Raw genomic sequence first — 16,899 nt, forward strand, 5'->3', positions numbered from 1 at the left:
CATGAAATATTAACTTACAAAATTTACCCCAGGAATCAAAGAGGTGGGAAAACTCAAATTTCATAATGTTGATTATTCAGTGTCTTTCACTACTGTTTAATTTTTTATGAAAGCTATATTTGTGCAACCAGAGCATGCTGGCCTAAAATTCAGAAAGTTAACTTTAGCATCACAGGACTGTTCAGTATTTGCACGCATGCTTTACGGGAGCTATGCTCATCTTTACCCATGGGAGGGAGGTGCATTCTCCCATTCGGCTCTCTTGAGTTAAGTCAAGAGCAGGGTATCCTTGTCCCAGAGAATCCGGTTCTCGGACAACTCCCCACGGCTGCCAGCCAAAGTCATTTTGAGTCTCCTTGCTTTGGTTTGGAAGTAAAGTCTAAGGAAAAGACCTCCAACTACATTTTGCAACTGTGTGACTGCATTAGACCAGAAAATGCTGCACAACTAGCCGCGGGACAGACCCTGAAGCCCTGATGTATATGTCACTTCCACTTAGGCCCATTTTCCCTGGAACATAATCATATTTTCATGAGGGGAACAGGTGCACTATTTTGCTATTAGTAAAAAAGCTTATATTTCATCTGCATTAAAGTGACTTTTCAACCATTTCAAGCTCTTACCAGTTCCCATGTATCACTTTTCAAAGTCAGTAGTGAGTGCTCTTTGTCCAAAAGCCTTAACAATGCTCCAGTGGCCATATTTTCCTGCACAGTGACAATTGATGTTCTTAATGATGATTTCAAGCACGAAGAAATCCTGTGCCTGTAGAGTCATCAAGGACTAAATCATGCTCACCACAAACTTAAAGTTAAGTGTTTGTGGTTTTGCTGTAATTCATTGCAAACTGATGATTTTTGTTGATATGTAGGTAACTTCAGATTAGATGAAATATTAACCAACAATTCTGTTGCCCCATTGTCAAACAACAACCAAAATATAACTGACATCTTTCAAAAATAGAAGCTAGGATAGCCATTTTGAAAATAAATCACCAAAGGATTCAGAATTTTGGTTTTTGATAGATATGTTCATAATGGGGCTTCAGCTCCACTCACATTTTTAAGGCAAAACAGATGTATACAAACACACAGCCTTTTCTGCGTGTGCATGTCAGATCACTAGAGTGCAGTGAATTTACCCCTTGCCTATAGGGAGAGAGTCAACAGATGGCTTGGGTCACAGTTCTGATCAAAAAACCCCAAGAAGGCATATTTTTATGAGACTTTATATACAACCCCAGGAGTAAGCCAAGTCTCTCCCGTTCACAGAAATACTGGTGTCTCCATTGGACAGTTCTGCAGGCCTCTCCTTCAGCTCCATACCATACTTGCCTAATACCAGCTGGGACTCTTGGGTCTAAGACAACTTGCCAAGCTGACCCATACCCTTGGGGTGCCTGGCAGTTCAGCAGGTGTCACGTTGTCCTAGATAACAGGATGTATCCATTGCTTTTCAGTAACCATTAGAATCCTGGTTAAGTGCAGGGGCTTTGGTGTTAGCTAGACCAGATTTAAATTTCCTCTCTGCCATTTACCAGCTGCTAAGTTACCATTGTCAAATTGAGTAACTACTCTAAACTTCTGTTTTCTCATTAACATAACTGGGATAATCATGCTATCAATAATATCTACTCACAGAGCTGCTGTGAACTAAAGGAGATAATGTATTACTAGGCCTTGGGCACAGTGCCTGGCACATAGTATGTCTTTGATCAAGTGTGACTTTTATTTTTATCTGGAAAACTTCCACCATCATATATGTGTGTATATACACACACACTCACACACACACACACACACACACACACACACACATATGCAGGCTTCTATTATCCTCATTGATTTAATAACCTAAAATCATTTTCTCACTCATTATTATAATAGCAATCATTACTGCAATTGCTGTTTGTTCGTGACACCTCACATTATTATAATTATTATTTTTATCCTGCTCTCACAAATGTCATCAATAACTACCAACCATTCATTGTCATTAATAATTACCAACTCCATGACATCCCACCTGACTGCTCAGGAGAAATGAGTTTATTAGGACTAAGGACCAGCCATAAGAGAAAGCTTTATCTCCACTAAACAAAAGAAATCCTCCAGAATGTTCAAGGTGAGTTTGTTTTCTTCTCTGAACTAAACACAATAACTGACTAAATCAAAGTCTGATCTAAAACAGCTGAAGAGACCATGTTCTGAGGAAAAACATTTCAAGGTGTGTGTGAATCGTGCACACTAGGCAGGAATATGCCATCCACTGTTCTGTGAGGAAATGTTCTAGAAGAAATAACTGAGTTAGTTGGTTAGTTAGTCTGTTTGTTTTAAAGCTACACGAACTATCTGTTTACTTTAGTGAACTCTCCAGAGCGAACACCTAAGTACATGGATAGGTAAGCTAAATCTCATTAACTTTTGGCTCTTCCAAAATTATTTTTTTTGCTGGCATTTCGTAAAAATTTAAATTCAGTATGTGGAATAGAAGCCATACTGTCTGGCTTCAGCCTCCAAGGAAACAAACTGCAGTGAGACGTGGCTTCACTTGGACCGTGAAATGATAGGTGTTTAAGAGTGACAAATGAGATGAGGAATTACATTCCATTTTGGGTTCTAGACTTTTAATTTTCTTGTCATGTCACTTGCTACTTTCCTTCGCCTCCTAGGTGAAAAGACTCCGGAAATCAGGAGGTCCTAGAGAGGACACACACCCTTCCGGGAGCCTGTGTCCGCGTGAGCAAAGGCAGTTGGACCCACCCTTGAAATGATTTTCTGCTCATGCCGTTTACACTCCTGATTTATATACCCTTAGGAGAGAGGCTGTTAGACTTCTCAAGGTCAAGGATGAAGCTGTACTCAGCTAGGTATCACTGGTACCGCACACAGGACCTGCAGTGCAGATGGTGCTCTATAAAGATTCTTCAATAAATAAGGGGACTTGCAGAGTTCCTCCAAAAGTGGGAGGTAGGTGCATGAACTGAGCAGGCCTGCAGGTGAGAAACCACGGAGATCTGGGCTCTTCCTGTCCCACAAAACAGACTCAGGTCACCTGGGATCATCTCCACCTTTTTGTACTTTGGATTCTGTAGTAGAGAGGTTTTAACTGGACCATATGGAATTCCACTTTTGTTGGTCAAAAATGTACAATATTGACAATTTAAGTTTCAATCTAATAGCAGGGAGTTAAGAGCACTTATTTGAGATGCAGAGATGTGAATTTGAATTCTGACTGCTGCTTAAAACCTGTGTGATGTTGTGGATGAGTTTACTTAACATTTCCAAGCTTCCATTTCTTCATAGAATGGGGGGTGGGGGGAGAAGCACCTGCTTCATTGTAGAGACTTAAATAAGGTTATGCGGGCTGACCACGTAGCTGGTACATTCTCCAAAGGTCTGGAGCACCCAGAACCTGCTCCTTTGTGTCCTAGGCACTGGCCACATTTTCTCAGTCCTCCCCTCACTCTGCAGTGTACTTTCTGTGTGATGCTAGTCATTATACTGTCAGCCATTTTCAAACAAGATTGAAATAGAAGTTTAAAATCAAGGCATTCAGTTGGTATTTTTCCTATTAAAATCAGAAATTTTAATGCATATGGAAAGCCTTCTTTTGTGTTTAATTATTCAAGCTAATGGGTTTTATTGTAATGACATTTTTAAAAACCATTATGATGGGCAAATGGCTGAGGCTTAAAGTATTTTCATTTACAGATATGTTCTGCTTTCATGAAAGCCAATATGTAAAAATCTGAACTTAGGTAAATAGGAAGCTTTATCTACATTTATATTGTTTGCATTACAAAAGAGGTATTCTGCCTTATAAAAGTATTTACTTCTTTGTTCCCTTCAATAGTGAGATCCCTATGTTGCATTCAGACTATACCACTTGAATTAGTGCTGTTATTTACACACAGGTGTATCGTGTAAATCAAGGTTCACCTGGGAAGGTGTTGGGTTGCAGTAGGAATGGCTCTGAATTTCATAATCAGTCAGAGAAGAGGGAGTTAGGGAAGAGATTTTGAGTGACGTACTCAGCAGAAGGTAAGGATTCAACATTAGACTTTCAGGGCTCTTATCTAATCTTGATATGAAGGCATCTGTCAAATGCACCATTATATCTCTTTAGCTTAAACTGAGTGGTGTTTAGCGATCAAAGTAATGGAGCATGAATCGGGAATCATGTTTTCTGTTTCTGTCTCTTCTAGCCTCAGAGTAGATACTCTTGACATGGCCAGTTTCCCATTTACAAAGCAATTATTTCCATCTAGGGGATGCACTAAAGCCTTGTTAATGTGGTTAATAGCCTTGCGAACTCTTCAGAGGATCTGGCCTTTTTGCCCTCCCCTGCTGGTGAACCAACAGGCAGAAAACCCTCTTTATACTATTTGTCTTTACCTTAAAAAAGGAGTGGTCATAAAAGCCAAATCATCAGTCATTGAATTAAGAAACAGACATGTCACCCAAACCATACCAAAAAAAACAACTTTCTCAAACAGCTTTATGAAATAAAACTTTAAAATCTGTTAAATGGACAGACACCTGTTACTAAAGCTATTGTATGGACTATTTCACTCAAAAGAATTTGTTAACTCCAGCTCAACAAAGCAGGCATTTTGTGTAGTTTGTAAAAAAATGAAAATATCCTCATTATATGGAAATGGACAAAATATGAAATATATCTCATAATCTACACTGTCAAATTTTAAAAGCTTTTATGATTTTAGACCTATGGTCTTTGCAAGTAAACACAAGTTCTAGAATTATACTTGAATCAGATACTTGGATTCAATCTTTAAAAAATATAATTGCTTTACTACCTATTAAGGGAAAGCAATTATTTTTAAAAGGAAGTAAGTAGAGTTGTGGTAGATATGTGTTCAATGGAATAAACAAGACACCAATGTGATGAATTAAAGCTAAGGTCTGATATGTAAGTTATCCCCTTTCCTTTTGCTACCAAAAGTAGCATTTTTTCATTTATTCCTCCTTTCTAAATGCAACATGCAACCAGTCTCCCCAGGACCTAGAACAGTGCCTAGAACATTGGCATTTATAGAATTATCCTATTTCTTTCTGGGCAGAGTGCTTGTGGTCCACTCTGAAGGCAGAATCTGGAAGTATAAACCAAGCCCAATCCCCCTGGCAGTTAGCGCTGGTGGCTGCTTAGCAGAGAGCCGGCTCCTGGTCACTGTACTCCAGCTGGGGGCAGCCACCCACAGGATACAGGATTCCTGGGAGGGGAATTGGTCGGGGAGGATTTCACGTCCCAGAGAGAATGGCTGAGAGGCACTAGACTAAGGAGAGGAGTGCAAGGCCACAGCCAGTGCAGTAGCCAGCAAGCCTTGGTGCCAAGCCACAGTGCCTGAGGTCAGCATCTGCTGCGGGAACACGGGTCAGACTGAACCTGAAGGTGAAGAGAGCAGTTCTCAGCTGTTCCTCTATGGGTGTTACACTGGGTTATAGGTAAGGCTGAAAACCTGGTAATGCCAGGGAATTAGCATGTTTATGGCCTTCTGGGGGGTGAAAGAAACAAGAAAGACTATAAAATCTGTGATTTACCAACATCTCATAAGGTGCTACCGATTTACATGTCAGAAAAGGAACAATTAAGACTTCCTCTAATCATTCTATTAATATGAATCCCAGAAATAATCTAGAATAAATATCTTGTTTTTTCCTTTAATGAGGCAGTCTTTTCCCCCTCTGTATCAGGAAGGCACAAACAGAGGGCACCCTGACAGTAGGTAATCTGAAGAGAGTTGAACAAAGGACCTGCTTATGAAGCTGTGGGCTGGATTTTGGAAACCAACAGGGACAGTGCCGGGCCCACTGTCAGTGGTGGGGAGCTCTCCACCCTCAGCATGAAGGACAGCATGAGGACACGGTTCCCTACTGGTCTCTGCAGAGACATGTGGCAGCAGGAGAGATGGGAAAATAAACACCCCAGCCATACGGTCCTCTCACTCACTGTTCATCTCCTGATACCACGCTCACTGGCTGAACTCAACCAAAGGCCAGAGGGCACAAGCCAGCTTCCCAGATAGGGTGAAGAGGGGTAGGAAATTGCCTGGAGAAGCAACTAGTAGGTCACCAGCACACCTTCTTCACTGAGAAAAGCATTCATATTATTGATGCCTCAAAGATATTGCAAAAGGAATAAAAATATTCATTTGGGGAATTGATGGACAGCTCCATTTTATGCCTTAGCATTTTAATTTTGGTGGTACATCTCATAAAAGCACCCAATTAGGAATTACCTTTGGTAATTGAACCTGAAGGTGATGACAGCACTTCCCAGTTTTTCCTCTAAGGGTGTTACATTAGGTTATAGCCTAACCTTTGGTTAGACTGTGAACTTGCTGAAGATGGGATCTGTTCCTTATTCTTTATCCTTAATTTCCAGCACTGTAACCATTTGGTGAATGACTGGATACATGAATAAATGAATGAATGAAGTATTTTCTCATCAAAGATTTATCCACAAAGAAAAGCAATCACAGAAATCCTCTTTGATCTTCTACTCCCATGATTGAAAGTTCTTCTTAAAGTATAACATCGGCTGTTCCCACCATTTTAAGAGGATTATACAGAGTATGAAGAAATACTTCTTTGATGACTGAGAATCTAGTAACACTCAGGGATGTCATTCTAAACTTAGGTGTGGGAAACAGAGCTGACTTTCAAGACACTCAAAGTTTTTAAACATAAATAAGCACTTGGGAATTGCCATACCAGCTCAGACTGCTGGTTTAGCCTGCCAAGTATTCTCTGCTGGGCTAAATGGTCTACATTTTTCCTCAAGTGTAAACCCTCTATTAATTTAGGAATGGGCTAGTTAGGTTTCAATGAGTAGAGGTTTTACTTCTTTAAAAAAATTTTCTTCTGCCACGGTCATATTTTGACTTCTCTTTGGGTTCTTTTCCAGTTCCCCCTAATGGTTTAACTATCTTTATTAAATTAAGTCTCTGGACTTTCTTTTTTTCTATTGCCATTCAAAGGACTGTTTTACTTTCTTACTTCAGCCTGGAAGAGACTGGGGAGTGTTGTCTTAATTCTTCTTTCAAATATCATTCCTTTAGGTGAGACCATTGTAATGCTCTCTTAAACTTCCTGTGTAACCCATGTTCCCTAGTAATGTTAAGAGCTGGATTGACAAGCTGCTCCAGACCTTTCATAACCTTGGGAAAAAGTGAGAGCCATTTATCTGACCACTTTTGTGTCGTGAGGACCCACAGTCTGTCACAAGCACAGACTGGTCAGAGAGCACTGGTTTCCACAGCCTCAAAAGAGGGTTGTAACTCAGCATCAGTGGGTTTTCCCTGGATGATTTTATTTATCCTCACAGTAATCCCCTGGCAATGTTCTCTGGTAACTTCCTTTGGTCCAGACTTCTTGTCCCCTCAGAAATTTGTCTTTTAGCACTGATTCTGGCCTATCTCCAAAGTAACAAAACATCATAGACACATGGAAACTCCCAGCAGTACAGAATTCTTGGTATCCTCTTGCAGTCCTAAAAAGGGACCCTCCCCACATGCCTTATACTAGACTTTGAAGCCACTTCTTTGTCTGCACCCCTGTAGAAAGAGCAATCTTCTTGCATGGTGAGAGAGCCTTCAGGGACCCAAAGAGGGACCAGAGCTCTTCCCCAGCCTCTGGTGAAACTGAGTAACACAGCACCTTTCACTTGTCTTTTTATCCTTGTCTTTCTTTCTTCCCATTTCTGCTCCCCTGTCATGCCCAAACTATTGTGGCTTGCCTTTGAATCCTCTACAAGTTCCCTGATTATTTCCTTAGCTAAGTCTTCACTTCTTGAAGAATAGCAAATTTTACTTTAGTAAGAGGATAAAGTTTATTTTTTAAATAAAATTTAAACTATACTATTTACATGTACAGACATGTATATATATATATACACCAGGCATGAGAAGATACATACAAGCAAAAAAAATCACAAAATAGATAACCAAAAAAATTATAAAAATCACCTCTAATCCTATCATTCAGAGATAACCATAACCATTGCCCACATTTTGATGTATATACTAATAGTCTTTGGGGAAGAAAAGCCATGTGTACATGTTCTTAAAATGGGACAGTGCTATTTGTAACTCTCTTTTCAGCTCTGCTAAATAATACATTAGGGATATTTTTCCATGTCATTAATCTTTCACATCATTTGAAATGGCTGCATAATATTCCATTTCATCAGTGTTCATAATTTATGCACCAATTGTCTTCTTGTTTCCAATTTTATCCTCATTACTGATGCTCCAATGAGCCCTTATGCCCAAATATTTACACATACCTCTTTAAAGAAATAATTCTGAGTGGAATTACTAGATCAAAGGGCATGCAAAATATGGAGGATTTCCTCACAAATCAACATGGCTGAGGTCTGGAATCTGATCTGTCAGAAAGATTGAGAATTTGAGGTGAGAGGAAATAAAATGAGCCTGCTTGAGAGAATGTAAAAAAAACATCATTAGTGAGGGAGACGTAAACACTCAGGTAAACAAATAAAGAGACTGAAAACAGTCTGTAAACAAAAACATCTAAGGAACCAGATCCATGTGATACTTCACACATCCTGTTAGTCTCCTCCCTGACTTAGTAGAAAACTTCCTAGACTGAACACCTCAGCACTTCTTCAAATATCTGTTGGCATGATTCCTTAGTGAAATATTTCTTAGATCAAAACCAGATTACAAGATCATGATCTTCATAAAAAAAAAGGGGGATTATAAAGGGAAGTTGGAAAGTCAGCACTGCTGAGTTCATGGAGCTTTGCAAATTCCCCTCCAACAAATCAAAGCTGCAGAAGGGTATATAACCACCTCCCTGCTTATGATGCTTGAAATTAAAGAAGTGAAATGATTGGAGTGACATGTTTGTCTCTTTTGCTGCAAGTCTTGTAAGGGTGTTGTCCCCGTTGTTTTAATGTCTGATTGAAATAGAACCTTGGAATAAATATAGCAGGGTGAGGTTCTCCTTTAAGAACAGTTCACAAATACAACTAGGCTTAGGGAGGCATTTTGAGAATGTATTCAGTGATGCCATTTTAACCATGTCTTGTGGAAATTAATAATAAAAATTATGATCCACTGTCAGTGGTGGCCAAGGAATATGCCCTCAATTTTGGACGGGCATGTCTCTTTAAGCTAGGGTGACTGTGGAGCCCAGAGCATAAGGCACACAAAGAAAAGAAGAAGAGAGGCAAGACAGAAGAAGAGTAGGAGAAAAATAAAGAGAAGAGAAGGTGAGCAAAGAAAGAGGTGCAAATGGAGAGATAGTAGAGAAACTGCTTCATTGTCAACAGCAGCATGAGAACAAGGGTTTGCTAGCCATGTTCAAAAGGCTTCCTGTGCCAGAGGTCTTGAAATATTACATTCTCTTCTCTCCAGAAGGAAAAAAATTTGCTGCATTTTATGTCAGCTTGTACATACTGGTCCCTTAATAAACACACACAAAACACACACACACACACTACTTAAATAGTGTCCAAGGAGCAACACAAACAGCATGAATGTCAGAATCCTTGATGGGCTGGTCTGAGATGAGCCCAATATAGGGTGCACTTCTAGGAAACCCCATCATGGTGCGTGGTGCAGCCTTCGAGGGCTGGTTTCAAAGTAACCCGAGTGCAGGATCTTTGATGTCCATTCTTTTATAGTGAGTTCTTTAGTATCAACCTCTCCAGAAATATAAGCCCCACTTCTCAACATTGTCACCAGGATGGAGAAAGGCTACAGCTGACAGCAGAGACTGACAGGAGTCTGGGAAAGCACAGTAATATTCTAAGTTGCCTTTAGTCTTATATTTATTTAGCTAATTTGCATGACTGGTTTATGCCAAATGAGGATATTTTTCTTTCTCTTTGGAATAGCTTCATGTTAAAATACCACTCTTTTCAAAGTGCCCAAATATTACTGTGATGAATAATGAGACAGATGGAAATAGCAAGGGTGGAGCAGGTTCAAAATGCTTTATACTTGGCAGAATAAATGAGCTTTGCAGATTCCCCACCTCAAACTACTTTACTCGTCTGAGGGTACTTTCTGCTCCATTCTGTGGGATGCAAGGACCAGAGAGTTTCCTGGAACTCAGTTTCTCAGGAGCCACATCAAACTTCATCTGCTCCTAACACAGCCTATTCAAAGGGCATGTGGCAGCTGCACGTCCTGGGCTTTGCATGACACAGTCTTAAGGCATGAGCTCTCCCTGGGAAAACTTCCAGGTTCGTGGGATTTTGCTACTCACAGAACCTTGTCTGAAACATCAACCATTTTCCAGAAATCCAGTACAGTGTGGATTTTTAGAAAATGGAAGACTGCATGGAGCTCTTTCTCCCTTTCTGAGCAGACAAAAGTAGGAAGCAACCATCAGCTAAATATTTGACTGACTCAGGTTCAGAGCTTTGTGTTGCTAACACAGGGTGTGTCTGTTTGACCCCCATAACGGCAGCTGCCGTAGGAAGGGTCCCAGTGTTCCCCAGCTAGAGTGCCGTCTGCCTCTCCTTCCTCTCCCCGGACCCAGCCCGCCCTCGAGGCACACACAGACTGTCAGAAGCTCTTCAAGGAAGCCTCTCCCATGTAAATACCTCGTTTCTATACCAGTTCTTCTTTCCACTAAACAATTTAGAGATTAATAATGTAGCAACGGGAGAGAGATTAAAAAGCCATCTGGTGAACAGCCCCTGACACAGCTTAAAATACCTACAAAAACAAAGAGATGAGAGCTCAGAGTGAAAGCGAGGACTTGGGAGTCAAACAGATCCAAATTCAATTTCTCAACCTAGCACTTACTGGCTGTGCAGTTTGGGGAGGGGTTACGTAACCTCTCCATGCTTCATTTCTGGGAATAATAATGATACCTACCTTACAGGGTTTGGGAGATGAGTTGATTATGAGTATGAACTGTCTCAATAGCATAAATCTTAACTATCACAACTACTACCCTTGCAGCTGGAATGGACCACCTAGTGCCATGATTTTGTGGGGCGGTCCACTAACTTCCTGACTGGTGGAACTGGATTGAAAATGTAGTCCACTCAAAGCAATATGGAGGTTCCTCAAAACACTATAAGTAGAAATACCATTTGACCCTGGAATCCCACTCCTTGGAATATACCCAAAGAATACAACTTCTCAGATTCAAAAAGACAAATGCACCCCTATGTTTATCACAGCACTTTTTACAATTGCCAAGATATGGAAGCAACCTAAGTGTCCATCAGTAGATGAATGGATAAAGAGGTGGTACATATATACAATGGAACACTACTTAGCCATAAGAAAGAAACAAATCCTACCATTTGCAACAACATGGATGGAGCTGGAGGACATTATGCTCAGTGAAATAAGCCAGGCAGAGAAAGACAAATGCCAAATGATTTCCCTCATTTGTGGGGTATAACAATGAAGCAAAACTGAAGGAACAAAATAGCAGCAGACTCAGAGACTCCAAGAATGAACTAGTGGTTACCAAAGGGGAGGGATGTGGTAGGGAGGGTGGGGAGGGAGGAAGAAGGGGACTGAGGGGGATTATGTTTAGTACACATGGTGTGGGGGATCACAGGGAGAACAGTGTAGTACAGAGAAGGCACATAGTGAATCTGTGGCATCTTACTACACTGATGGACAGTGACTGCATTGGGGTATGGGTGGGGACTTGATAATATGGGTGAATGTAGTAACCACATTGTTTTTTCATGTGTAACCTTCATAAGAGTGTATATCAATCATACCTTAATAAAAAATTTAAAAAAAAAGAAAAAAAGAAAATGTAGTCCTCTCATGTCTGGCTGTTGAAATCAGTGAAAGTCTGTAAATGGGCAGGAAGACCCACTGTCCCTGACCTTCAGTGTGCTCCTGAGGGCCAAGAGCTCACTGTGCCATACATACTTCATCCATCCATTCATTCATTGAACAAGTGAATAAGTACTTAGTGAGTGTCCGGTAAATACTGAGCACTGACCTATGAGCCAAATGTAGAACAATGAACAAAGCTCACAACACACCCTGCTCAGATGGAGCTTACATTATAATGAACAACAGAGATACATGCATGAAATCCATGGCATCCTGTAGGCAGGGAATGCAGAGCTCGGGGTAGCCCACAGAGTGGCTCTGACACTTGGGGAAAGACAGAGAGCTGTGGGCAGTGGCTCCCAGGACTGAAAGTGCTGAATGCGCAAGGAGTAAGGCCCCTGCCAGCCAGCAACCTGCTGGGGAGCCAAGGAGTCTGGATGCTTCTAGAAGCTCTGTAGCTCTGAGGGGTGGGAGGGGCTCAACCCAAGACGGAATCTTGTTGCCATGGTTGCTTCCTCCCCTTAACTTTCCCTCCATTAAGGAAAATGCCTCATGTTGTCTTATTAGTTTCATCTGCAGTCTAAGCGGCTGTAAGTGTGTTGAGGGCAGAGACGAATTCTTAAAGTCAAATCCTCCATGATAATATTCTTATGGATCAGTAGCAATAATAATGGCTGACACTTAGTGAGTGCTCCCCAGATGCCATTGCCCCAAGGGTTTCATGGGTATCAACCCATTTGCTCCTCACTCCCCTCAGTGGGGTGATATTTTTTTGTTGGGGAATAAAGTTGATATACAATATTATACTAGTTTCAGATGTACAACATAGTGACTCAATACGTATATACATTACTAGATGCTTGCCACAGTAAGTGTAGTTACCCCATTACCATACCAAGATATTACAGTATTATTGGTTTTATTCACTATGTTGTACTTTCATTCCTATGACTAACTTATTTTATAGTTTGCACCTCTTTATCTCCTCACCTATTTCACCCATGGCCCCACCCTCTTCCCTATGGTAACCAATAGTCTGTTGTCTATATTTGTGGGTCTATTTCTTTTTGTTTGTTTTGCTTTTTAGATTCGGCATATAAGGGAAGTCATATGGTATTTATCTTTCTCTGCCTCGCTTATTTCACTTAACATGATAATCTCTGGTTCAACCATGTTGTTGCAAATGGCAAGATTTCTTTCTTTTTTATGGCAGAGTAACATTCTATTTTGTATATGTACCACATCTTCTTTATCCATTCATCTATCAAAGGTCCCTTGAGTTTCTTCCATATCTTAGCTGTTGTAAATAATGTTGAAATGACCATAAGTATGCATGTATCTTTTCAAATTAATGATTTTATTTCCTTCTAGTAAATTCCCAGAAGTGGAATTGCTGGCTCATATGATATTTCTATTTCTAGTTTTTAGAGGAATCTCCATATTGTTTTCCATAGTGGCTGGACCAATTTACATTCCCACCAACAGTGTAGGAGGGTTCCCTTTTCTCCACATCTTCACCAACACTTGTTATTTCTTGTCTTTTGAATAGAAGCCTTTCTGACTGGTGTGAGGTGATATCTTATTGTGGTTTTGATTTGCATTTCCCTAATGATTAGTGATGTTGAGCATTTTTTCATATGTCTGTTGGCCAACTGTATGTCTTCTTTGCAAAAATGTTCATTCAGGTCCTCTGCCTATTTTTTAATGGGCTTATTTGCTTTTTTGCAATTGTTGTAAGAGTTCTATGTATATTTTGGGTATTAGCCCCTTATCAGCTATATCGTTTGCAAAAATATTCTCCCATATGGTAGCCTTTTTGTTTTGTTGAGGGTTTCCTTTTTTGTGCAAAAGCTTTTTAGTTTGATGTCATCCTACTTGTTCATTTTTTATTTTGTTTCGCTTGCCCAGAATGATATATCCTGAAATAAATTCCTCCTGCTGATGTTCATGAGATTCTTGCCTATGTTTTCTTCTAGGAGTTTTATGGTTTTGGGTCTTACATTTAGGTCTTTAATCCATTTAGAGTTTACTTTTGATATAAGACTGTAATCTAGTTTCATTCTCTTACATGTAGCTGTCCACTTTTTCCAATACCATTGATTGAATCTTTCCCCCATTGTATATTCATGGCTCCTTTGTCATATTATAATTGACCATATGTGTGTGTTTTTTCTGGGCTCTGTATTCTGTTCTATTGATCTATGGGTCTGTTTTTATGACAGTACCATACTGTTTTAATCACTGTAGCTTTGTAGTAGAGCTTGAAATCAGGGTGCATGATACCAATGGGGTGATATTTTTATTACCTCCAGATGAGGAAATGGAGGCATTTCCTCAGTTAAATACCTTGGCTGTGGTTGCTCATCTAGTCAGCAGCAGTGTCACTTTAGAACTACTATTATTGCCTCATAGTATCCCTCTCAAATTCATATGTTGAAGTCCAAACCACCAGTACCTCGGAATGTGACTATCATTGGAGACAGGGTCTTAAAGAGGTAACTAAGTTAAATGACATCATTACTGTGTCTCCTAATCCAATATTAGGATGTCCTTATAAGAAGAGGAAATTTGGACAGACCTATATAGAGGGAAGTCCACTGAAGACACAGGGAGGGCTTGGCCATCTACAAGCCAAGGACAGGGCCTCAGAAGAAATCAACTCTGCCAACAACCTGATCTCAGACTATGAGAAAATTAATTTCTGTTGCTTCAGCCACTCAGTCTGTGGCGCTTTGTTACAGCAGGCCTAGCAAGTGGGTATAAGTACATAGTAAGTATTGAAGAAGTTGGAGACCCTGTGCTTCATGTACGAAGCCTCCCAGTATGGCCCTGCTGTCTCTCCTGTGTTCAGTGTGAGATGGCAGCATCTCTGGTCCCCTGGGCATCCGGCGTCCAGCAGCCTGAGATGCCCATGGTCTCCTCAGTGCAAAGCACACCCTGGTAGATAGAAATAGTCAACCTCATCTGCAGAAACTGTCATTCACTGGCCCACACCCGGCACAACTCATGGAATAGACTTTTTCATTCACCGAGGCACTGGTTCATTCAACCAATGATTATTGATTCTTGCTTATGTCTCAGGCACTGTTCTGAGTCCTGGGAATACAGAGGTGGCCAGAACCATGTTATAATCTCAGGGAAGTAATCATACAAATAAATGTACAATTTATTTTAATCAATTAATCATACTAATACAATTAAAATAACAACTGTGGTAAGAACTAAAAAGGAGAGTTACACAGTGCAATGGAAACACTTACAGGGGATCCTGACCTAGTAGGGAGGTCAGTAAGGCTTGAGTCTCATAAGACTAGTAGGATGGGGTAACTGAGCATAGAGGAAGCCTAGGACTCCAGGAAGGGAAGAGCCAGGACAATGATGTAAAGAAAAGGACTCAACACACACCATTCTCCGATGCTTGTAGAATGGAGGAAGCAGAGACCGAAAAAGGAGGGAAGCAAGTAGGGAAAGAGAAGAAGGGAGGGAGAAGAGAAGGAAAAAATAAACAATAATCAAAATCTACTATATGCCAGGCAATATGCTGGGCATCTTCACATAATTCAGCTCATATTTCAACTGTAACCAATACAGCTACACAGGACCACTGCAAGGCAGGAGAGGCACCCTTGCTGGACCCTAAGGGGGCAATACCTCCTTTACTTCTATGCTGCAGGTGCCCCACCCCGGTCCCGGCCCCACAGCTGCCCTGGCACTTGCCTTCCTTATCACCAAGGTGGGGCCGGTTGCACAGACCACCCATGCTGCGGCCCGGCAAGCTCTCTCTCCGAAGCACTGCACTGGCACACAGGCCCTGAAAGCTTGCCACAGCCAGTTGGGCCCCACAGCCCCTCCAGGCCAGCTCCTGCAGTCTGTGTATTCTGTGACCCGGGCAGCCCCCCACAGGCCTTTAAACAAAGCCCAGAGTGGCTGATGAGTATAGTAGGAGGTCAGGAATTGGTGGAATGTGCTGAAGGAGCCACATTCTCAGGCAAAGTCCAAGATAGCAGCAAGAATTTATAGACCAAAGCCAAGACCCAGAATATAAGCAAAGAGATAAACTGGGCTATTTTAAATTGCTGCCCAAGAAGTGCTTTTGTGCTATATATATACCAACAGAAAAAGAGAACAAAAAGCAAATGCCTTAGCTAAGATAAAAATTTTTTTTACATACATTTACATGCCACTTTCAAAAGGCCTAGTAGTTTAGGTCAAAGAAATTCCTTTTATTTTCTATAATTCACTATTGTGCTTAGCTGTATCCCTTTCCTTTCTCCTTTACTAATGAACACAAGTAGCAGCAAATGAATTTTGCTCACACAATATCTCTGAAAGTATGTCTGAGAGACTTGTTTTTTACCTAAATCACTGTATGAATTGAGGTCCACAAGAGAACTTTGTTTTAAAATTCAATGCTAAGAAAAGTTTCATTTCCTTTCCAGTAATAAGAACTATAGAACTTAAGTTTCCCCTTTGACCATGGCTACTAGGAAACTCAGGTTGAGATTTAACTGTTGCAAGTATGTTGGCTATATGCTTCTAATTATCATTCCCTTTGTTTGGTCCTGATTCTCTCTTTCCTGTTTGTATTTATGACTTCCTTGCACATAGTTTTGTTATAAATTTCTGTGTATTCTTTGGGAAATGAAGTATAAAGAAAGAAGTTCTATTGTCTGTCTCTGGACCAAGCTTCTCAAACTAAGAATTCCTAAATAACCCCTGTCCTTAGTTATTGCTTTAATGACCTTAGCCACTCTGACATGACAGAGAGACATAGCCTTAGCATCTCTAGTCCCCATAGGAAATAACTTGAGAGCAGACTCTATTATTTACTTATTGTTACATTTGTAAAAGCTTAGTAGCTTAAAACAACACGTCTGTTATCTCACACAGTTTCTGTGTGCAGAAGTGGGGGCAGCTAAACGAGGTATTCTGGATTCTCTCGAGATTTCAGCCAAGAGGTTGTGCCCAGGCCTACAGTCAGAAGGCTTGAGTGGGGCAGTCAGCTTTCAGGGAGGCTCCTCCCGATCCCCGCCTCCTGCACCAGCAAGGGATGCACGAGAGAGAGCAAGGACTAAGCCACGATGCCTCTT

The 16,899-nt window shown here is 40.8% G+C and overlaps 1 long non-coding RNA gene across 3 annotated transcripts in view; it reads right to left on the reverse strand.

Annotated features, from left to right (window-relative positions):
- LOC108401164 (uncharacterized) overlaps positions 1-15,701 on the reverse strand; it is a 78,673-nt gene extending 62,972 nt beyond the window's left edge. For all 3 annotated transcript variants that reach the window (XR_005056279.2, XR_012128811.1, XR_001854152.3), the window contains exon 1: positions 15,527-15,701. This is a non-coding gene — a long non-coding RNA (uncharacterized lncRNA). The remainder of the gene's footprint in view (positions 1-15,526) is intronic.
- Between the last annotated feature and the right edge of the window lie 1,198 nt (positions 15,702-16,899).

This window comes from Manis javanica, chromosome 3 (genome assembly GCF_040802235.1).
Source record: "Manis javanica isolate MJ-LG chromosome 3, MJ_LKY, whole genome shotgun sequence".
NCBI classification, from domain to species: domain Eukaryota; kingdom Metazoa; phylum Chordata; class Mammalia; order Pholidota; family Manidae; genus Manis; species Manis javanica.